This window comes from Meles meles, chromosome 7 (assembly GCF_922984935.1).
Source record: "Meles meles chromosome 7, mMelMel3.1 paternal haplotype, whole genome shotgun sequence".
NCBI lineage: Eukaryota > Metazoa > Chordata > Mammalia > Carnivora > Mustelidae > Meles > Meles meles.
The window spans coordinates 64,242,748-64,266,426 of NC_060072.1; the positions used below are offsets into that span (position 1 = coordinate 64,242,748).

Sequence of the window (23,679 nt, forward strand, 5' to 3'; positions counted from 1 at the left end):
AGTCCAGCCTATACATAGTCCTCTTATGAGAGCTTCTAGTTGTGCAAGTCCCCCTTAATGAAGCCTGAGATGATGACAAAATTGAGAATGAAAACGTCCATGAATGTGAACACGCTGTGAATCAGGAAAATCTGCCTAGTTTCCTGGATCAGCAATTCTATGAGCAAGAACACAAGGGTCACAATAAAGAAGCCTAGAATTTCTGCAAAGACATGGAAACACACAATGGGATGCTCTCATGAAGGATCTGAGAGATCCTGTCGCCAGAAAGATTGTCAAAAGGTAAGGTCTGAGCTAGGAAAACAGTGGTTATCCTAGCAATGTTGGAGAGGATGAGGTTCCAGCCAATGGTGAAAACCCCAAGTTTACCTACAGTGACAAAGATGTAGAGATATGCTGAGCCAGAATGGGGAACCTGGGCACTAATCTGCATAGCACAGCACAGTCAACACAGAAACTGGGCCAACCACCAAAAAGCAGATCACAGTGCCTGGTCCTGCTATATCTCTAGCCACCTACCCAGCCAGGATATACACAATCATATCCACTGTGTTGTCCACACCCAGGACCACTAAATCCAGAGTGTTCTGGCTTCTTGCAGGGGCAGTCTCAGCCCTGTGTTACTCCACCATATGTCTGTGACCAGCTTTTGACCAAGCTTTGGATCTTCAAAGTGCCTGACACAGCATGGTAGCTGGGATTGAAGATGATTCTAGGATCAAGGAGCTATAGCAAGCTCAGGGATCTGAGAGTCTCAGATCAAGTTCAGAGAGGTTGAGTTATGCAGAGTTGGGTTGGGGCTGCCAAGGTCTGTTGCTCAGGCTTCAAAGCTGCTGCTTCATATTTCTTCTGGTATATGCTCTCCCTCCATAATGCTTAAGACATGGTAAACAATAAATTTTTACTAAATCCATTATTCAGCCCACCAACCAAAGCTCAGAAACCCCACATCACCTGTTGCAGCCCAAAGATCACAGAAACTGACACCAAAGGACATCACAGAAAAATTCGTCCTGCTTTCCCCACAGAAAAAGTGCCAAATACCCAATGTTCTCCTTTTTACACGCTACATGATACAATCCCATTTGGGTTAATCTAACGTATTTAGCTTCATATGCTATCTAAGCTGCAAGACACAATAGGATATGAATATATTGTGCAATAATTCACACACTGAATGTGTTCTTGATGCTTGAATATGAGTTATGATACATTAATTCACAGACTAGCTGTCTCATTGCAATTACCCATTTTTTTTACAAATCATTTGAGCTTAATATACAAATATTGGTTTGCTGGTCTTAAACTCTTGGGCCCAAAATCAGCTAGTCAAGGTCAGATGGCACTTTGGCCCCCTTTCTCCTCATTCTGCATCATACATTCAGTTGTACTGATGACCTTGAATGTACAGTCCACCCCTTTTGTGAGGAGGGGAAATTAGAATAGAGATAAGGATGAAGGGGATAATAAATTGCATTGAAAAGGGGCCTGAGAGGATGTGATGGTGGGCACACACCATGACTGAGGGACAGACTCCACTTGTGCACTGCAGATTCAACACAGGAATTACAGGTGATAATGTGAGAGGACCTGGTCCAGAGCCTGATAAGTGGCAGACATTCAGTAGATTTAACATGAGGGGGAACGAGAATCCCATAATTGCCCAGGATATGGAGAATACAAAGAAGGAATACCTGCTAGAAAGAGAATTCAGAACAAGGGAAGATGGGGCACCCTTCCAACTAAGTCCTTCTGAACCCATTACCCTTTTCCCCACTCCTCATTCTCCTCCAGCTCCTTCAACTATCTTTGAAGTCTCCTGTCGTGGGCACTAAGGATGTTTGTATCATGTTTCTCTCTCTAGGGAACTGTCACCAGCCATCTACCTCCCAAAAAAGACACAACAGTGGTCCTTCACATTTGTTGACTCACACAAGTTTGGTCACTTTAAAAAAAATTCTCTGCTGATGGACTCTGCTGAAGTCCATTCATAGACCCTGAGCAGGAACCCAGAGGAGGACCATCTGAATGGCAGGATCAGAGGGGTCATGCTTGGTAATTTTTGTTTCCCTCAACTGTGTTGTACAGGATGGTCTTTATGCTCTTTCTACTTTTACTGAAGGTGAGGCAAAGTGGGCCTACAGACAGAGCATGAAAATAATAGAGATGCAGGGGTGCCTGGGTGGCTCAGTGGGTTAAGCATCTGCCTTCAGCTCAGGTCATGATCTCAGGGTCCTGGGATCGAGCCCTGCATTGTGCTCTCTGCTCAGCAGGGAGCCTGCCTCTCCCCTTCTCTCTCATGCTTGCCTCTCTGCTTAATTGTGATCTCTCTGCATCTGTCAGATAAATAAAATCTTGAAAAAAATTCACTACAATAAAAAATAAATAAATAACCATAGAGAAGCTGCCCAAAGGATTGAATGGGTGTAGAATAGTATTTCACTTGTCAGGACGATGGAGAAGTATCCTTACAGTGTAAGCTCCCAGAGAAAAGGTATTTCTGGATTTGCTACCATTTTGCCTGCACTGTCTATGAACAACCATACAGATGGGTTCTGTTTACATTGGGTTGGAGCTAAAGTGAGAAGCTGGGTGGTCCCTCAAGTGGAAGCCAAAAAAGCTTCTAAGTGAGAAAGACTGGATTTAGTCTATTAGAGATCAGATTTTGGGGTGCCTAGGTGGCTCCATCAGTTAAGTATCTGCCTTTGGCTCAGGTTGAGATCCTGGGATCAAGCGCCATTGGGGATCCCTCCTAGGCAGGGAGTCTGTTTCTCCCTCTGCTCCTTCCCCCACTCATGCACTGGCATGTGCACATGCCCTCTCTTGCTCTCTCTCAAATAAATAAATACAATCATTAAAGAAATAAGATTTCAACTAAGTATAAAGGAATACAAAGGCAAATTACACATGAGAAAATTCAGGTACCACACTAATCCTTTGTTCAAAAGGCTTAGAAGAAAAACAACATTTTTATTCACCCTAAATTATCAACTCTGCCGCCATTACCCCCAAATCATCTTATGTTCTGTTACACACAGTATAAGAGAATAGTGGAAAACAAAGAATTTCCCTCTTTGGGAACTTACAATTAAGGGCATTTCATGAACCCCTCCCTATCTGCCAAAATAAGTAAAAGATATATCAGCTATGACCAAGAAGGGTATTCCTCAGTAAGAAATGAACAGTCATGGTAAGAGTAAGTCAAGATCGTGGATGGCTTCCTTTTTGATGGAAGGTAAGAGTAGTAAGGATCAGATTCTCTACTGTTGGCAAAACTAGAGAGTGTCTCCTGTACACCATGGGTCAACCTGAGAAGGCTGCATGGAAGAGGGGGAATTACCCCATCGTGGCATTGTGAGTAACTACTTCCCAGGAAGACACCTGTTCAAGCTACATCTTCAGGTTGGTCCATGATCCAATAAACAGGGCTTCTTTCAGGCCTTCCTTCCATGCCCCCACCAGAAACACAAAGCAAACTCTACCACATCTTGAACCAGTAAATCTAATTGCCCAACCAGACAGATCCACTTAAATATTTGCTACAGATCTATATACTAAGATACAATACGAATTCATCATCATCATCATCCTCATCATCATCATCATCATCATCATCTCAGTCTTGGTCTATTCAGGAAAGAAAAAGAGAGAGAAACCATTGCAGTAGTAATAAAATATAAACTCTCCCCTGAGGAGTGAGATGGTAAGGTTTCCCTGAAAAGTCAGAAAGAAAGTTGAAGTAACCAAATTCAGCTCAGTCTAAAGGAAATAAATATACAAACTTATCTCCCAGGAGTTTTCTGAGAACAACCTCACCAAATGGATCACTTACCAGGTATCCTCCCACCTATGATCTTACTTCATATCATATTCTGTTTGCACGTTACTTTGAAGAAGCTTTCGTCTCCCTTTCTAAAATAAAAATTCCTTGGGGTACAACTTGCTTCATGTTCTTTCAAAGAGACTAGAAACCTTAATTCTGCAAATAAATATTTTTGCATGCCACTAAGACTTGAACTTGAAGACATGAAACTCCTCAAACTATCTGCTTATTAGACCCAGAGGAAACACAGCTACCTCCTCCAACTCACCTACCTACCCTACCACCCCCAGTATTACACCTCTCAAATCCCCTCCCAGTCAGCCAGAGGTTGAATTCCAAGTAGTGAAACCCATCCTGATGCAGAATAACACAGCAGACCAACTGTATATTGACCAAATCCATCCACCCAAATGTAGCCCCAAATCTATGCAGATGTAGACCAAAACATATGTGCTTCCTTCCCATAACCTATGGAGTCCATGCTACATGCAGGCATAATATTAGTATCATTGTACTATATTTGGGTAAACGATCAGATAACCAGGGCTTTTCTAGAGGCTGTATACACTCCAAATTACCTAGTATCATTTGGGATGGTTGTGAACAGGTACCTTTTCTTAGTCCCTTTGGGATAATGAAGAATACAATGTTTCTCATTCATGATTTGACACATACAGGTTTAGTTTCAGTTAGAATCCAGTGTTGGAAATTCTTTGTTTTCCCCAAGATTTTATTTATTTATGTAACAGAGAGATACATAACGAGAGAAGGAACACAAGCAGGGGTAGTGGGAGAAGAAGAAGCAGGCTTTCTGGTGAGCAGGGAGCCCGATGCGGGGCTTGATCCCAGAACCTTGGGAACATGACCTGAGCAGAAGGCAGATGCTTAATGCCTGAGCCATGCAGGCACCCCCAGTTTTGGAAATTCTTAACATTTCTATCATGCCAAAAGAAAGTGATCAACTTGACAAATGTTTCTGGAGGTCTTCAGAAAATAGATGGGCTACCAGGAATAAACAGAATTAGATTTTCTAAAAAAGAATCAGGAAGAGACTAGCCTTTTAGCCAGGAAGGGTGTGAAATTAAGGGATTGGAAAGTGATGTGTTACATCGATGCCAGTGAAAATCAATTTCTTCTCTACTTCCCCATGAGTCTCTACACCCTTTTCTCTACCCTGAACATTGTCAACACAGAACATCTAACAAATGTCCTCAGGAGAAACGAGTAGAAGGAAATCCATCTGTCTATCCATCTCATTTCCAAACTACAATTGTAATATAGGAAGGCCTTTGTCTACAATGAGCACTGACCTCAAGTCATTTTTTCCAAGAAGTCTTGCTAAACACCTTTGTTTTCCTCCCTCAAATTTTCATTTCCTTGTAAGCACAGAATCTTAAAATTCATGCAGTGTTTCCATCCATCATTCTACTCTGTCTCTACTGTTAGACTAGCAGTTGTGAGTGGTCCACGGCACCTTCTTCCATGTACCTCCTCCCAATAGACACCCTCAGTAATACACTCAAACAACATGGCTTAGGAAAGGCCAACTGTGTCTCTGGTTATCTTCTTTCATACCTTTAATGTGTCCTTCTGTCCTTCCATGTGAGGATTTGGCTGTCTCTGTCCTCTCTCATCAACTGTGCTTTGTCCTCTCAAACCCTAGGTAGTTGTTTCACCACTTGCTCCCTTGGAAAGTTAATTAGTTTTGCTTTGGTTTGTTGTTGGAAAGATACCAGATCATTAGAGTCATATGAAAGTTGTATCCTACTCAACGTCCTGAGCTCTTCTCTAAATAGAGATCCATACAACTTCTCCACCAAGAACCACCAGACTCACACCAGCTCAGGCAACATGATCTACAACAACCAGCTTCTGCCATCACTTTTTAAGAGAAACTCTTTATCCCTCTTCCTAGTTCTTTCTCATCCCCACTCTGCTTTGTGATTTCTGTGATAATTAAAGAAAAAAGGGACAAGGATAAACCAAATGAATATCATCCAAAAATCATACTGATCAATTTGGAATATACTTGCTGAAGAAATTGGTCTTTCCACATGATTTTGCTTTAATTAAGGTTAAAATGCATCTGCCTTCTTTGAAGCATAGAACATATATCAATTGATAACGGAGAGAAGTAGCCCAAGAACTGCTAGAGGGTAAGAGAAATCAACATTCACCACATATAACCAAGAAAACAGGTGTCACGCATGGATAAGTATTGTCTGGGCTTCTCGTGTTTGGGGTGCTGCCCACAGCATACATGGCAGTAGGGAGGCGGGGAGGGTAGAGAAAATTTAAGACTCCAAAGGCCTTTGTAATTAAAAGTTGCAAATAAGTTTTGTGATAACAGAAAACTGCCTCTTGGCCACCCAGTTTTTTAAAGACCACAAGGCAGTCATGCCCCAGGGGACCTGGGAAATCTTTCCCCCTCTAGCCTGACCTGGCTCATAGTCAATCCCCCACCATAACATTTAAAATTAGATAAGAAAGGCAAGGGGATACCTTGAGCAGCTGTAAAAATAGATACCTACCTCCTTGATCCTGGAGGAAGAAGACCCTCAAATCCTCTCTGGTGATGGGGGACGCCTTATCATACTGGACCTGCTATTCTGCAAAGTGCATACCGATGTCCTCCCTCAGAAGATAGGACACAGAGACTTTCAAACGCTCCAGTGAGAAATGAGGCAAAACGTGAAGCAGGCAGCAGAGCCAGATGGAAAAATCTCCATTCATTAAAAAAATACGTATAAGCTTACTATGTGCTGGGCCCTGTGGGAGAGACAAAGATGAAGAAAGCAAGCTCTGCACCAGGTCAGAAAGGAAAGACTAGGAATAGGGCAGGGCAAAGAGGTGGGAAGGACGCTAGAGGAGAAGCACCAAGGAATAATTTCCCTTAACTCACATTTTCTCATCAGGGCTGAGAACCTTTCTGGGCTGGAGGAGAACAGAGTTTAGACCTGTGTATCACTCTGACCCCAGTAAACCTCCCTATACTTCCCAAACTCACAAGGTACTGATCTACATCTACTCCCAAACCAAAGTCTAGCTCTGGTGCTATGAAATACCCTCTGCTCAAACCCCATGGGGCTAGAAAGCCAGAGGCACACCAAGCCCAGACTACTTCTTCCCTGGCTCTGTCTCAACTTTCCTGCCAACTCTATAAGCAGGAGAAATCACTTACCCCTGGGCTGCTTCTGCCTCAGAAGAGAAACACTTGGGAAGAAAGTGCAAGCCAAACCCTGGAAGAAGAAGCAGCTTGGCCAAGAAGAGTCAGGACTAGGAGTGGAGCTCACAGGGTGCCCTGGAAGAGTTGAGGCCCTAGAGAGGCAGGGCCTCACAGAGGAGGGGCCTCAAGAGTGTGAGCACTGAGGAGGCTGGGCCTCAGTGGGCTGGGGTCAAAGGGCAGAAGGGGCCTGGGAAGGATGTGTAAGTAGGAAGAAGGTGGTTTAGCTGGAATCCTGGCTAAAGACTAAAGGTGGGCAATGGAAGACTAATGAGGCCCTAAATGGGTGAGGAGGTGACTGAGGGTTTAAAATAGACTTTGCTGGATGGGGCGCCTGGGTGGTTGAGTGGGTTAAAGCCTCTGCCTTCGGCTCAGGTCATGATCTCAGGGTTCTGGGATCGAGTCCTGCATTGGACTCTCTGCTCAGCAGGGAGCCTGCTTCCTCCTCCTCTCTCTCTCTCTCTGCCTGCCTCTCTGCCTACTTGTGATCTCTGTCTGCCAAATAAATAAATAAAATCTTTAAAAAAAATAAAATAAAATAAGAGACTTTGCGGGAGACTATGTTGGCAGTAGATGCGAATTTAGAAGTAAACAAACTTTCCTGGGTCCTGGGTATGGAGGAGGTCGTGGTTGGCAAGAGGGCAGTGTGGGGAGCATGGCGGAGCTTGGCCTGTAGGGATTAGAGGCAAATCCCAGATCCAGTTAAAGAGCCCATGCAGCAGTCCTGTAATCAAGGATAGAAGCACCTCCCCCCACCCAGGTGCTTCTCCCATAATATCCTACTGGTACCTCTACCATCGCCACCCATCCTTGCCTCAGCCACATTTCCAGTCACTCCAGGAGTAAAACTAAAAGGGAACTGGCTCAAGCTTTCCCCCGAGGGATTTCCCGAGTCACCCAGTGTTCACAGCATATTCAGACTGAATGAGCCTCGAGCCTTGTGCTGGAGGAAGTAAAGACGCGGTCCCTGCCTGCAGAGCTTCCTGCTCTAGAGGACCATAATGAAGGGACCCCAAGACCCTGAAACAGTGACCAAAGGAAGGTGCTTCCTCCTCCCAGAACATTAATCTTCAAACAGAGGCAGGACTTTGCAGAGGTGGATGGTGGGGGTGGAGCCTACTTAGAGACCTAGGGCTGAATACACAAGTGAAGGGCCAACAAGCCATGGATCTCAGGGAAAAGGGAAACCACTGTCTGTACTGTCATGTACTGCTGACATCCCTCTAAACTGTCAATTATGTGCCCTAAAGACTTGGGGTGGACGTGGAGGGAGGGGAGAGGACAGTAGCAGCAGGTCCCTAAAGAGACAGAGTCTTTACTAACTATACTAAGAGCACTGAACTTGGAGCAGAAAGAATTGCTCCAGATCTCAGAAGAATCTCCTACAAATCACACTGACACATCTGCAGGAGGCATGGGCCAAGGGCACTAACTGAGCACCTCCTGTGTTCCAGGTGCTGTGCTGGGTAGGCGAGGAGTGGCCCAACCAAGACTACAGAGCCAGAATTCCTAGAGGCAAAAGGGGCAGGCAGGACTGGAAGGATGGCTGTCATGACAGAACAGTAGGGAAGGGGCATCTGTGTGTTTGATCTGTGTCTGTTCCGACAGTCCTGGGCTGTCTCCCCTGCTTCAGCTGGGATTTCCCCAGATGTGCACCTGCTTAAAGGCAAGAAGGGCAGGCGCAGGGGAGGGTCTGTCTATCTGTACATCTGGTCCCCAGAGCAATCTCTTCTCCTTTCTCCCTGTGCTATTCACTGCCACTGGATAAAGGTGGGAGACTGGGGGGAAGTCCAGGGCCCCCAGTCACCAGGTAATGGAGAGAACTGGCCCAACCCATTCTTACCCTATCTCCCTCTGGCCAGCTGCTGTGGGCTGTCAGCTGGAGGCCCTGAGGCCTTGCATTAGGTATGGCCCAGCCCAGCGGTTCAGGAGTGGTACCTTGAGTGTGGCCACTGCAGGCCTCGTGCCTCCAGCCCCTGTTGTCTCCAGATGCCCCATCGTGGACGAGGCTATGTTCCCTCTGTTCCCTTGCATGCTACTGTCCACCCCACTTGCCCAATGGAGAAGGCAGCTTCCTGAACTCCTTCTAGCCACTTCCAGGTCAGGCCCAGACCCCGTGCAAGTCCGACCTGAGCTCCAATCCCCTTCTTTGCCTCCCAGGGCTACACCCAGTGTCCATTCCAGCTGGTGCCAGCGCCCAGACACTCCCCATCCAGATGTACTTGCTCCCTCTTCCAGCCGTCCCCCAAGAGTCCACTGCGACCTCTGCTGCCCTTGCTGCTGTGCCCCCGCCCAGCCACCACAACAGTGGACACAGCAACTCTGAAGCGCCCTCTGCTGCCCCCACTGGTGGTGTTGCCCACTACATAGGCCGCGTCCATCTCTGCCTCCACCATCCCTGCAGCCATCACTGCTGCCTTAGTAGCCACAACCTCCATGGTGGCCATAACCGGGTCTCATCCGTCTGGGAGAAGAAGACAAAGACCAAGGGGCCCTGCACATGTGCCCTGTGCACCAAGGAGTTCCAGAACAGCTACAAATTCAGGAGGCAGAGACCATGTACACAGGATCAAGGCTGGCCAGGTCCCCTGCGTGCTATGGAGATGCCCACTGTGGTGCCCCCGAGCCTCCTGAGCGTCCTCAGCTGAGCGGAGCCACTGGAGGAGGGGCGGACGGGGTTGTGGGGTGCGGAGAGGCCGCAGAGGCACAGGGACCACAGGTGGCTGGTGGGAGGTGACAGGAACCATCTCAGGAGGGCACACATTATTAGCACACCTTTGAGAGGTGCAACAAGGCGTTCCGCAGTGTCTTCCATCTGAATCCACAGGAGCTGTGGCGCTGGGAATAGGCACCCTGCCCATGCCCCGTGTGCCTGCGGCACCGCAAACAGGAGGACTCCGTGAGCTACCATGTGCACACGCAGGACAGGAGGTGCAGTGCACAAGCCCTAGAGCCGCTCCCAATATGGCCAGAGCTTCCCCCACAAGATCCCCTCAGCAGTCACGCTCCACAATGACCTCCACAGACAGACTTCACATGTGACATGTGTGACAGCTTTTGCTATGAAGGACCTACTGCAGCACACACGGTACTACACCGGAAGAAGGTGCAGTGTCACGTGTGTGGCAAGACGCCAAGCTCAGCTTCTGTTTCCGACCACACGCAGGTGCGGACATCACCCTGTCTGTGAGCTCTGCAGCAAATGTACTCCTGAGCTCTGTCCTAGGACAGCAGTGGTAACAGGGGCCCAGCAGACCTGACCCCACACACCTGTCCTCCCGGTTGTGCTGAAGCCCCCTGGACAGTGGGCAGGGGTGACAGAGGACAGGAGCAGCCACTGCCTTCACCCCTCTCCTCTCTGTATCCTGCCCTGCCCTTTCAGCTCTGTGAGCCTTCTCCATGATCCTCCTTGCTCCCCTCCTTCCTCACCCCTCCCACTACTGTCTGCAGCTCCCCCTACAACGTTACTGTTTTTGTTTCTTACCAGGAAGGAAGAGAATCAAATATTCTACCCAAAGTGGGGAAGGGGTAAGATTGGAGAAGAGAGAAGCAGGGAAGACAAGGGTACAACCTTCAGGAGGTGGGGATGTTTGGATTCAGGCTGTAGACAAAATAAGGAACCGCTAGTTCCAGAGCAGGGATAAGAGACAGAATTTTAAGGCATTAGGGTAAACAGGAGGATCCAGTCAGTATAGGACCTTCCTGGAAGTAGACGGAGTTTCCTGGGTTCAGAGTTTAGAACCTTAGAGAAACATGGAATTATTGGTATTCAGTTGGTTTTGGCTCATACAGTCTATTACTTTCCTTCTTCTCTCTTTTAAACACTTATTTTGCCTCCTGGCTAAGGGCCAGGGGAGCAGAGTGAGGAAGGGCAGACACAAAGAGTTCACAGTTACTGGGTGCACACTGGGTGCCGAGGCTGTGGCCTTCCCACCACAGTGCTGATGCCCACTGAAGCCCCATGAAGGATTTCCTGCAGCCTTGGCAGGTATTCCCCACCTGGTACAGATGAGTGAGTCCAGGTGAGGAGGCTACATGGGGAGGAACAAGGCTGGGATTCAAATCAGCCCAGACCTCCTGCTTCCCCACTGCCCCCCACCACCAGGGAAGTCTGGCAGAGCCCGGGAACCAGAAGGCCATGCCTGCAGCTTCAGGATGGGGAGGGAGGGGAGGAAACAGGCCACACTGGATCTCTGAGGCAGGGGCTGAAGGGCCCCATGGAAGGGGTGAGGGCAAAACCAGGGAAACACACCTGTAACTCAACTGGAGAAGGGCCAGTGCAAGAGAGAACCTGGACAGAAACACAAAGAGGGCAGGGAGGAGGCTGAGAGGTGCCAGCAGCCAAGAGCAGAGCCTGGGAGGGCAGAAGAAGGATCTGCAGGGGGAGGCCAAGGTGGGTGTGGGCAGAGCAGAAGGGCAACAATGTAGAAGAACCAGGCCTGCTGCAGAGTGTCAGGTGCCAGGGAGGGAGAGACAGCAGAGGCATGGGGAGGAAAGATAAAGGCCAGAGGAAAGGATGGAAAGCAGGAGGGATGGAGGGAGCCTTTGGAGGAGATGTGGGCCTGAGGCCAATAGAGGAGCCCAGGGTTAGAGGCAGGTTGCACAGAGACGGGGAGATGGAGTCTGGCCCAAAGAGGGGTAGGGTGGCAGGACTGGGGAAGGAGTGAAGGTAGGGGGCACACACACAACAGACAAGCTCATGCATGCGTGCGCACACACACTACCCAAGAAAAAGTAGCAATTCTCCTGAGTCCAAGTGAGCATCCCCAACCCCATCACTACACACCCTGGCAGGGATATGGAGGTCATGGAAGGCAGGACCACAGGGATGGGAGGAGGGAAAGGGAGAGGGAGGTCATGAGCCAGTGAGTATGTGTCCTTCTGAGCCTGCTAGTGCCTGTGAGGGCACCTGTTCTGAAGAGCAGCCTGTGCCTGCAGGACCAGTGACAGACCACTGGCCCTCAGGCTCCTCATGTGGGCTTCCCCCTGTGGGCATCTGCACATGGTTCACACTGATCCTGGTCTCTGTGGGCCGAGCACTTTGTCATGTTGCTGTTTGCCTCCTTGTCAGGACCTCAGCGGGGTCACAGGGAGCCAGAGCAGGGAGAGAGTCCATGGTGGGGAGGGGTGCTTGGGCAGCCAGTGCTCCCACAGGCCACACCCCTCTTGCACACAAGGGCACGTGCACACACACACATATACATGCTGCCTTCCACCCCATGCAGCCAAATGAAATACACAAAAGCACCTGAGACACCATTCACTCATGAGACACACAAGTGCACATAGGCGTTCAGACAGACCAACATGCCATCACCCACACAGATGGACACACAACAGCCTGGGGCACAAAGCCCCCTGGGTGTGCAGCTCTCTCACCTCAACACACACACACACACATACACATCGGGGATCTGCACACTTGGGCACACACTTCTCCAGAGGACTGTGCACACACACACATCACTGCCTGACACATCTCAGGGCTCCCTCCAGTGGCTCAGTTCCAATCCCAGCAACTTCAGATCCCCAGCCTGGCTGTGAGCATCTGCCTCCCTCTGCTCCCCTTCATGCTGGTGCCCCAGTCCAGCTGCTGATTCCTGACCAGCTCAGCTGTCTCCAGCCTGGCATAGGGTTGGCTAGTCCTGCTTCAGAAACAACAGAGAGAGCTTCTTCTCCTCTTCTCTTCCATCCCTGCCTGCTGGGTTTCTCCTTCTACACCTCCTCCTGACTCCCCTCCTCCAGGCAGCCTTCCTTGATGCACTGACTGGCTCCAATTCTGAAATTGCCCTGGTCCTATGCACCTATGGGTGTGTGTTGGGTAAGTGTCACAAGGTTACTCTGCATAGGAGTGGGCAGGGAGGGGACTGTGAGCTCCCCAAGGGCAGGACGCCTGGACCCAGTATTTCAGGAAAATGCCTGGCCTCCCCCCACCAGCACCAGGCTGGGCATGCTCCTGGGAACTCTGCTACCTGGTTGTAACAAACACACAGAAAAATGACACCAGTGCTGCTGCAGACCCCAGGAAAGTCCCTGTCTGTCACAGGCTGCAAGTGTCACCTTCAGAATGATCTTCAGAACCATGCGGGAGTAGGCATGACCTCCACTCTGTCTTCCCACATCCAACTGCTTTTCCCCTGGAAATAGTGTTTCCCAGCGGGGTCCTCACCAGCTTCTCCAGCCTCAGATAACACTGGGCCTTCCCTAAAGGACACCGGCATGCCCCTGGTGAGGAGCCTCAGAGGGGCCCTGCAAGATGGGAGGGGATTCCCACAGAGGAAGCCAGTATGAGCCAGCCTCCTGCAGGGGCCTCTGTCAGCTCCACTGGGAAGAAGGTGGCAGGCAGGGGTCAGGCTCACTGTACTGAACCCAGGATAGAGGAACAAGGTCACCCTGAGAACCATGCATGACCAGCTCCCCACCTCACCCCAGAGTTGTGTCAGCCCAGCCCAGCTCCCTGGGGAGACAGGAGCCCTCCTGGCCTCCCCCCTGCCCCTGATCTGCTTCTCCACAGCCCTGCTTCCCCCAGTCCCTGAGCTGCTTCTTCACAGCCCTACCCTCCTGCAGTGAGTGGTGCCCTCCCTCCTCCTTTCTCTCCTGCACCCCTGCCTCCAGCAGTGTCCTTCTCCACCTCTGTCCTTCTGTGTCCTCTGTCCCTTTCTCTGCTCCCTTCCTCACTCTCAGTTTTCTCCCGCTGATCTCAGTCTGGACTCTGCCATTTCTTTTCCATCTCATTCTGTCTCTAACCTGCATTTGGTTTCTGTCCCCCCAGCCCCCTACTGCTCAGAGCAGGGCTGCAGATGCAGGAATGCGGGGGGCCCTTCAGCACCAGAGGACTCTGCATTTGTGACTAGAGCTCTGAACTGCTGGTTACACACACACACACACACACACACACACACACACACACACACAACACACACACACACAGGAGCCTCTCTGTGCACTTTTCTCTGGCTGTCTCCTCATCCTGGCCCCATGTCCATGATCTGTCTCTAGGTTCTGTGTACATGGCTTTCCCACCCCTGAGATGGGTCCATCTCATGTCTCTGAGCCTTCTCTGCTGTCTCTGGCCTCTGGGTGTCTCTCTGTGTCTGTCTTGGATCTTTAGCTCTGCTATCTGGATGCTCCTCTATTGCCCCTCCCCTGGCTCTGTCTCTGTCTCCCTGTCTCTCTGTTTGACTGACCACTGTCTGTGTCTGTTGACTGTGTCTGGGTCTATTAGACTCTGCAGGTCCATGGACTGACTCTATCTTGTTTTTCTCATCTTTGGTTTTGGCATGAATTTACTAGGCCTTTCTCTCCCTTTGCTGTGTCCATATTTCCCTTTCCCTGCTTCAATCCCTAACCACCCCATGGACCCAGGAGAGGCCGGTTCATAAGGGCATGGAGGGGACATGCCTGGCAGTCCTCTATGTAAAACGTAGATGGCTGACAGATGACTGCAGCACTCTGCTCCTCACAGAACATTCTCCAGGACTCCAGATGCAGGTCTCCTCCCTGCCTGCTATGCTGCCTGGTCAGGCCCTGAGTTTTGGCCCTGACCTGCCCCAGTGCATCCACTGGGAGCCACGGGAAATTCTGGGAGGGCACTCCAGGTCCCCTCAGTCAGCTATCTCTGTGTCTTGAGCATTCTGAGAGGAGGATTGAAGACATGTGTTAGGCTCACTGGAGGTGCTTGCTAAGGGATAAGAGGGGCTGTGTACTTGACAGAGAGCCTGAGAGCTCTAACTCTGCATCCCACAGAAGTGCCCAGACAATCCTTGCACCCCTCAGACAGGCATACATGGGGTACCTAGGCCAGGGAGGAGCTGTGACAGGTCTGTAAGTACAGGAAGGGGAACAGAAAGTATGTGTGTCCCTCCCATATCCTCTCATGGCACCTGTAACCCTTGCTTGTACCAGGAAGTTCTCCATAAAGTCATTGGCTCCTATTTCACCAGGTGTCCCAAAATAAGCCCCTAATCAGTGGAACTCAATCCCCTTCAAATTCCTTCCCACCCCCACCCCCACTGACTCACCCTTAGTCCTTCGGTATCTGTCCCAGGACAGTGTCCCCTGCCAAGCCTTCCCAGCACCTCAGTGATCATGGGACCCCTGTTCAAATCCCAGTCATCCCACTCCCTCCTCCTCCTTCATTATCTGTTGTCCCTCTCTTGTCCTCTCCCCCATTCTTGCCTATCCAGCACAGCTTGGTCCCTTGGGGTCTTCCTAAAGACAGTTTTTCTAATGAGCGCTGAGCATTAGAAGGGGAGGGCCAAGGGCAGCCTGGTGGGGGGAGGGGACTCCAGAACTGGAGATAAGGAGTCCTGCCAGCATCTGTCACACAGGCCATTTCCCTCCAACATTCCTGGCTCCTCCCCCACTGGCTCCTGCCAGTCCATCTCCTCTGAGGCTGATGGACTGAGCTCAGATGCAAATTCACAGAAGCCTAGACTCATAATGCCCGGTCTGCTCCAGACCCGTTCTCTCCAGGAGTGTTAGTAGCCCTGCTGTCTTTCTTTCAAAAATCTCGGCGACCCTGGGAGCTGAGGTTGTAGATGGAGGCCAAGGGGAAGAGAATTGCTCTCTGGGCTCTATATCTTCATCTCAACCCGTGTCTCCACTGCACATCCCCCAAATCACAACGTAACACTTTCTAATGTTGGCTCTTCCAGATTTAAGGAAACTTTCTCTTATGAGATCTATGACCTACAGAAACATAATGAAATATCGCTTTGTGGACAAATAAGAACATTTAACTTTCCTCTCTTACTGAACCATCCAGATTCAGAATCTGTCAGTGAGCATTCTTTCCTTCATGGCAATTGCTTTTAAGGAGTGATTTTTGTATCCCAGTCACTAACACGTTGTAAAACAACATGTGAAATGTGACAGTTGAATTATACAATTATTGGGGAGTCCTGACCATTGTTCAGTTGGTCAAGTAATCATATTCCCATGGGGTCCTGTTATTATCCCCATAGTGTGTCAAGCAAGAAGATTATCTGTCTATACATGAGCTATTGGGGCAAATTCTCTAAAGGTTACCTCAAATTGTCTAGCTAAGCAAACTACAAACATTCAAAGATAGTTAATCAGGACTAGAATTTAGCCACAAATGTGTGTTATGGAAACATAATTTTTCTCTCTAAAATCACCCTAATTTCCAAAGAGAACCAAATCAGAACTAATTCATTTCAGAAAACAGCTCCAAATTTAACAGAGTTTCCCTACGTATTTACATAAGCTCAGGAAGAATAGTGGTTGACCTTATAACTTTATAACCTTAGAACTTAAAGTTACTTTAAGTTTCCATCTATTTGGGAAGATGAGAGAGGAGACACTTAGAACACTTCGTCAATGTCTACCAAGTTCTTCCTGATGTCTGACCACCATGCCTCTTGCTCTGTCCAAACTCTACTCCCTCACAGATGCTGCCTTTCAATCTCATCTTCCCATTTCTTCAGGGTTGGAATCATAGTTAACAAAGGTTGAGGAAAAAGAGAAGTGAGATGGCCCAGAAAGATGGAATCATAGTTAACGAAGGTTGAGGAAAAAGAGAAGTGAGATGGCCCAGAAAGAAGAATTGACGAGGAAGGGGATAGGGAGAAATGAAGAGGAGGGGCAGGAGGGAGGAGAGAAATGCCCAATACATTTACTGCTTTGCTGTGGCAGAGGCCATTCTGGAACGGATTGACTTGAAAGCATTTCCTTGAAAGAGATGGGTCACAAGAGTAGCTGCTCCAGGGAGAGCTGGCAAGATAAACTCATGCGGTATGGAATGGAGGACTAGGGCAGTTACGAGCAGTCCAATTTCGGTCTTCAGTCACGTAGATTGTTCTTGAAAAGGAATAATGTACAAAAGAAAAGCAGTTAATGGAGACCATGATTCTGACTGATTTTTCTCTTCTCTCTCATCCCCTAATCCAGTGAACCCAGAGAGACAATTGGACCTTCTTACTTCCTGTATGTAATAGCCTCTCATCCTCCATCTTTTGAACAAAGCTTCTTGGGGATGTCTGCCCATATTCACCCACATTCATGTCAGCTCTGGTATCATCATCTACCTTGGCTTGCCCTGAACCACATGCCCTATCTTGTCTGTCTCAGAAGAGGGCCAGTAGTCCTGCTACCCACTGAAGGAGAGACTCCAGAAAGGCATTTGGCTAGGAACTAGAGGATTAGTACAGCTCACAGATTATGAGCTCTACCCCAATGCAAATCTGGGCTTCCTGGGTTCAGGAGTCAGCTTCACCAATCCTTGCCTCCATGTGTCTTTTGGCCTAACTCTTCCTTTTCCTCTTCCAGACAGTGTTTGTCCTTTTGTACCTCACTTCCTTGCACCCAAAGCATGAAATCCCTGCCATATCTAAAACTTACTTCAGTTCATCTCAGGCGCTGGCCTTAGTGCAGATGTAAGCAGATATATCTTCTGATTCTGGGTAAGGGAGTAGGTAAGATGGGAGAGGAGTAGGGGACCCCATTTCAACTTGTCCCCTGAATATAGCTAGATATCTCTCAAACCATTTTGAAGGCCCATGAGATCAGTCTGAGATATAAGAATATATATCTGGATGCTTACAAGCAGAAAAGAGACTGCTTTTTGTAAGGTACAACCTGTAGAGTCATGAAATCTGTGGGGAGATACTGAAAGATAAACAGAAGGTGGGGGAAGCCTCCATAAGCTGGCTCCTAGGAAGTAATAAAACACCAAAACACAAAAGTAGAACCCTTAGAAAACTGCGCTAGTGAGAGACATCCCTCTCTGAAAGGGGCTCTGGAAGGGAAAATACAGAATGACAGATGTAGCACTGTGGTCTCAGAATCTGATGAGGCACAGAGGGAATGAGGGTGCATTAACTGGTAGAGTTCCTAAGCAGTGGAGCCAGGAAATAGGTAATGGTCAATGAGCCCAGGGGGCTCTCAGTTCAGATTGCCATAACTCATGAGCTCGGCTGGTCAGCAATTTCTCCTTTCTTGAACAGCCTATAAAGGACTGGAACCTAGAATGAAACAGCTGTGCCTGGGACTGGGCAAAACTCACAAGGCAGTAGTGGCCCAGAAAGGACATTAAGAAATCACCCAGACATGACCCAGGAACTTCAGGTTTTCGCATGAGCCTGCAGCTGCTTGTGCTTAGATCACAAAGGTCAGTGGCACTCCTGAGCCCATGGGCCTACCCTGAGGGAGTTGCAGTGCGCAAACATGGCAGGAGGCTGTGGTTTATGTCACATCCAGAAATGGAGACTGTTTGTCCCAGAGGGTTTATTAAAGAGGGCAGACTGTGGCTTTCTGCTCTGGGCCAGAGGTTTGGGCACAGCAATTTTTGCTCTGACCCTCTGAGGAGGCATGGAAAGCCTCCAGGGAACAAAAGCCACACAGAGGATCTGTTTGCACTGAGCCCATCCCCCTGATGGGGTGGAACAATATCACCCAAGCAGGGAAACCTGAGAAACAGCACAGAACACTCCTCCCCCAAAAGACAGACTGGAAAAACAGGTGGACAACAAGTGTATGGATCCCACAAGACTATAAAATTCCAGCACCAGAAAAAGATAATATATTGAGCTCCAGGTGTTGCCTCATGATTCATTTATTGTTCAGATAAAATGTTCTTTTTCTTTTTTATACTTTTTCTCTCTTGCTCTTTTTTTTTTTTTAACCATTGTCCCAATTCAACCAGATGCTTACTATAAGGTTTTACAGGGAAGATACACACAACACCAGGCGAGATAGGCGTGAGGCAAGGTTTATTAAAGGCGCCCTCAGGCAAGGTTCTGAGACTCAGGAGAGGAGAGTCGGGGAAATCCCACCCAGGAAGGGGTTGAGTGAGCTTTTATTGGGTCAGGGCAGGGAGGGGGCTCATAACCATATTTGGTAAGGTTAGAGGTTGGGGGTTGCAAAGTCCCAGAGTGGCTGGGATTTCCTCGCATAAGTTTCGGTTTACTCAAGGTGACATCTGTCCTTGACAGATGTCCTTCTGGCGGGAAAGTCCTGGGTAGGGGAAGATGGCAGCCTGGCAGCCATTTTATTGTTCCTCCTGCATTCCCAGGGCCGCTGACCTAACACTGATTACACCAATTTATATTTCATAGTTGCTTCCTATTTTATTTTATTCTTGTGCTTCATTTTGGCTTTGGTTGTTTTTCTGTGTTGGCTTCTGACCACTACAGATGTTTCTAGGGTGCATCTTACTTTGGTTGTGGTTGAGATTTTGGACTCTGTTCATTTGCCCACACATCTTTCTCTGGGCAGAATGACTACAAAGTTGATCTAAAAAACAAAACAAAGAGGGCTCCTGGGTGGCTCAGTGGGTTAAGCCGCTGCCTTCAGCTCAGGTCATGATCTCAGGGTCCTGGGATCGAGTCCCACATCAGGCTCTCTGCTTAGCGGAGAGCCTGCTTCCCTTCCTCTCTCTCTGCCTGCCTCTCTTGTGATTTCTCTCTATCAAATAAATAAATAAAATCTTTTTAAAAAAAAAACAAACAAAGAAAAAAAAAGCACAAAAAAAAAAAACAGAGGCAATGTTCTCTTCCACAGAGCTAATCAATATAGATATAAGATGTCAGAGACAGAATTCAGAATAGAAATTATAAAATTAATAGCAAGGCTTGAAAAAAGCATAAATGACAATATAGAATCTCTAAGGGCAGAAATGAGATCTAATCAGTTCTAAATTTAAAATGCTATCAATGAGATGCAGTCTAAACTGGACACTCTAACAGATAAGATAACAGATAAGGTCAATGAAGCAGAAGAGAGAATAAGAGACCTAGAAGATAAGCTGATGGAAAGTAAGGAAGTTGAGGAAAACAGAGACAGACAACTAATAGCCCATGAAAAAAGCTTGGAGAGATTCAGGATGCATGAAGCATTCCAATGTCAGAATTACTGGGATTCCCAAAGGGGTGGAGAGAGAGAGAGGACTAGAAGGTATATTTAAGAAAATCATAGGTGAGAACTTCCCTAATCAGGGGAGGAAAGAAGTATTCGTGTCCAAGAGGCAGAGAGAACCCCTGCAAAATTGATTAAAAAAAAATAGATCAACACCCCAATATGTAATATTGAAACTTGAAAATCTTAGAGCCAATGAAACTATCCTGAGAGCAGCTAGGTTAGAGGAGATTCCTTACATGGAGGGAAGAACATCAGAATAACATTAGACCTGTTCACAGAAATGTGGCAATCCAGAAAGGGCTGGCAAGACATACTCAGGGTACTAAACGAGAAGAACATGCAGCCAAGAATACTTCATCCAGCAAGGCTGTCATGCAGAACAGATGGAGAGGTAAAGAGCATCCAGGAAACTAAAAGAATATATGACCACCATACAATCCTGCAAGAAATATTAAGGGGGATTACGTAAGTAAAGAGATCCTCCCCCAAAGAGTAATATACTCAAGAAAGTAACAGAGACAAGCTACAGAAATAGGGACCTTACAGGCAATAAAATGGCACCAAATTCATATCTTTCAATAATTACTCTGAACGTAAATAGGCTGAATGTTCCAGTCAAAAGATACTGGATAAAAAAGGAGGACCCATCCATATACTGTCTACAAGAAACTCAATTTGAACCTAAATACAGCACCAGATTGAAAGTGAGGAGATGGAGAAACATTTACCACATTAATGGGCTTCCAAAGAAAGCTGAGATAGCAAACCTCCTATCAGAAAAATTACATTTTAAAACAAGACTGTAGTAAGAGGTGTAGAAGGACACTATATCATACTCAAAGGGTGTATCCAACAAGAAGATCAAACAATTGTAAATACCTATGCCCTCAACATGGAAGTAGCCAATTATAGAAACCCAATTAATAACCAAAATAAAGAAACATGTTGATAATAATACATTATAGTAGGAACTTTTAACACTCCACTCACAATAATGGACCAATTATCTAAGCAAAAGATCAACAAAAAAACTAGAAATTTGAGTGACACACTGGACCAAATGTACTTTGTAGATATATACAGAACATTCTATGCTAAAACAACAGAATACTCATTCTTCTCAAGTTCACATGGAACTTTCTCCAGAACAGATCACATGCTGGGTCACAAATCAGGTCTCAAAGGATACCAAAAGGCTGAGATTATTTTCTGCATATTCTCAGACCACAGTGCTTTGAAACTGAAACTCAATCACAAGAGGAAATTTGGAAGGAACTCAAACACTCGGACGTTAAAGAACATCCTACTAAAGAATGAACGGGTCAACCCAGAAATTATAGAAGAACTTAAACAGTTCATTGAAACCAATGAAAATGAAAACACATTGGTTCAAAACCTATGGGATACTGCACAGGCAGTCCTAGGAGAGTCATCCAAGCCTCTCTCAAATATTAGAGAAGTCCTAAATGCACAAGCTAATCTTACATATAAAGGACCTAGAGAGAAGAGCAAATAAAGCCTAAACCAAGCAGAAGAAGAGAAATAATAAAGATTAGAGCAGAAATCAATGAAATAGAAACTAGAAGAACAGAACAGATCAATGAAGCTAGAAGCTGGTTCTTTGAAAGAATTATTAAGATTGATAAACCTCTGGCCAGACTTATCAAAAAGAAAAGAGAAAGGACCCAAATTAATAAAATCATGAATGAAAGGAGAGAGATCGTGACTAATACCAAGGAAATAGAGACAATTATTAGATCTTAAAATTGGCAGCTACATGCCAACAAAATAGGAAATCTGGAAGAAATCGACGTATTCCTGGAAACTTATAAACTAAGACTGAGACAGGAAGAGACAATCTCAACAGACCAATAGCCATCAAGGAAGTAATGTAATTAAAGTAGCAGTAATCAAAAACCTCCTAAAAAACAAGAGTCCAGGGTCTAATGAATTCTGGGGAGAATTCTACCAACTATTTAAAGAAGAAGTAATACCTATTCTACTGAAGCTGTCTCAAAAAAAGTTTAAAAAGGAGGAAAAGAAAGAGAGAAAGAAAGAAAAGAGAAAGAGAAGGAAATTTTCCAGATTTGTTCTATGAGGACAGGATTACCCTGATCCCAAAACCAGGCAAAGACCCCATCAAAAAGAAGAATTATAGACCAGTATCCCCGATGAACATGGATGCCAAATACTCAACAAGATCCTAGCCAATAGTATCCAATAGTACATTAAAAGGATTATTCATCATGACCATGTGGGACTTATTCCTGGGCTGCAAGCATGGTTCAACATTCATAAATCAATCAGCATGATAGAGAACATTAATAAAAGAAGAGACAAAAACTATATGATCCTGTTAATTGATGCAAAAAACAACATTTGACAAAATATAGTGTCTTTTTTTTTCACTTTTTTAAAATTTCTTTTCAGCGTAACAGTATTCATTGTTTTTGCACCACAATCAATGCTCCATGAAATAAAATATGTGCCCTCCCTATTACCCACCCCCTGGTTCCCCAACCTCCCACCCCCTGCCCCTTCAAAACCCTCAGGTTGTTTTTCAGAGTTCATAGTTTCTCATGATTCATCTCCCCTTCCAATTTCCCTCAATTCCCTTCTCCTCTCCATCTCCCCATGTCCTCCATGTTCTTTGTTATGCTCCACAAATAAGTGAAACCATATGATACTTGACTCTCTCTGCTTATAGTGTCTTTTCTTGATTAAAACTCAAAATTTAGAGATATAGGGAATATTTCTCAATATGATAAAAACCATCTATGAAAAGCCCACAGTGAATATCATTCTCAATACGGAAAAACTGAGAGCTTCTCTCCTAAGGTGAAGAACATGACATGGAGGCCCACTCTCATCACTCTTGTTCAACATAGTACTAGAAGTCCTAGCCTCAGCAATCAGACAACAAAAAGAAATCAAAGGCATTTAAATTGGCAAAAAAGAATAGAGTCAAGGTACGTTTCAATGGGTGAATGGATAAAGAAGGTGTGGTTCATATATACAAGAGAATATTACTCAGACTTCAGAAAGAATGAATACCTAACATTTGCATCAACATGGACTGAGGTGGGGGGGATTATGCTAAGTGAGATAAGTCAAGCAGAGGAAGAAAATTATCATATGGTTTCACTCATATGTGGAACATTAAGGAATAGCTCCAAGGACCACAAGGGATGGGAGCGAAAACTGAAGGGGAAGAAATCAGAGCGGAAGACAAACCATGAGAGACTCTGGACTCTGGGAGAGAAAATGATGGTTACAGAGGGGAGATGGGTGGGGGATGGGGTAGCTGGGTGATGGGTATTAAGGAGAGCACATGATGTGATGAGAACAGGGTGTTACCCATAACTGATGAATCGTTGAACACTACATCAAAAACTAATGATGTGGGGTGCCTGGGTGGCTCAGAGGTTAAAGCCTCTGCCTTCGGCTCAGGTCATGATCCCCAGGGTCCTGCGATCTAGCCTCACATCAGGCTCTCTGCTCAGAAGAGAGCCTACTTCCTCCTCTCTTTCTGCCTGCCTCACTGCCTATTTGTGTTCTCTGTCTGTCAAATAAATAAATAAAACCTTAAAAAAAAACTAATGATGTATTATACGTTGGCTAACTGAACATAACAATAAAAAATGGAAACAAAAAGAAGATATACCTCCTGCTTCAGGCTTAGCAAGTAGCACAACTTGGACAAGGACTTGGCTGTCTGACCTCAAGGGCTATATAGGTACCACTACTCCAAAGG

General features: G+C 46.7%; 1 protein-coding gene across 1 annotated transcript in view; it reads right to left on the reverse strand.

Moving 5' to 3' along the window:
* LOC123947519 (cationic amino acid transporter 3-like) overlaps positions 1 to 23,679 on the reverse strand; it is a 48,416-nt gene that overhangs the window by 11,134 nt on the left and 13,603 nt on the right. The gene's annotated exons all lie outside the window — the stretch shown is intronic.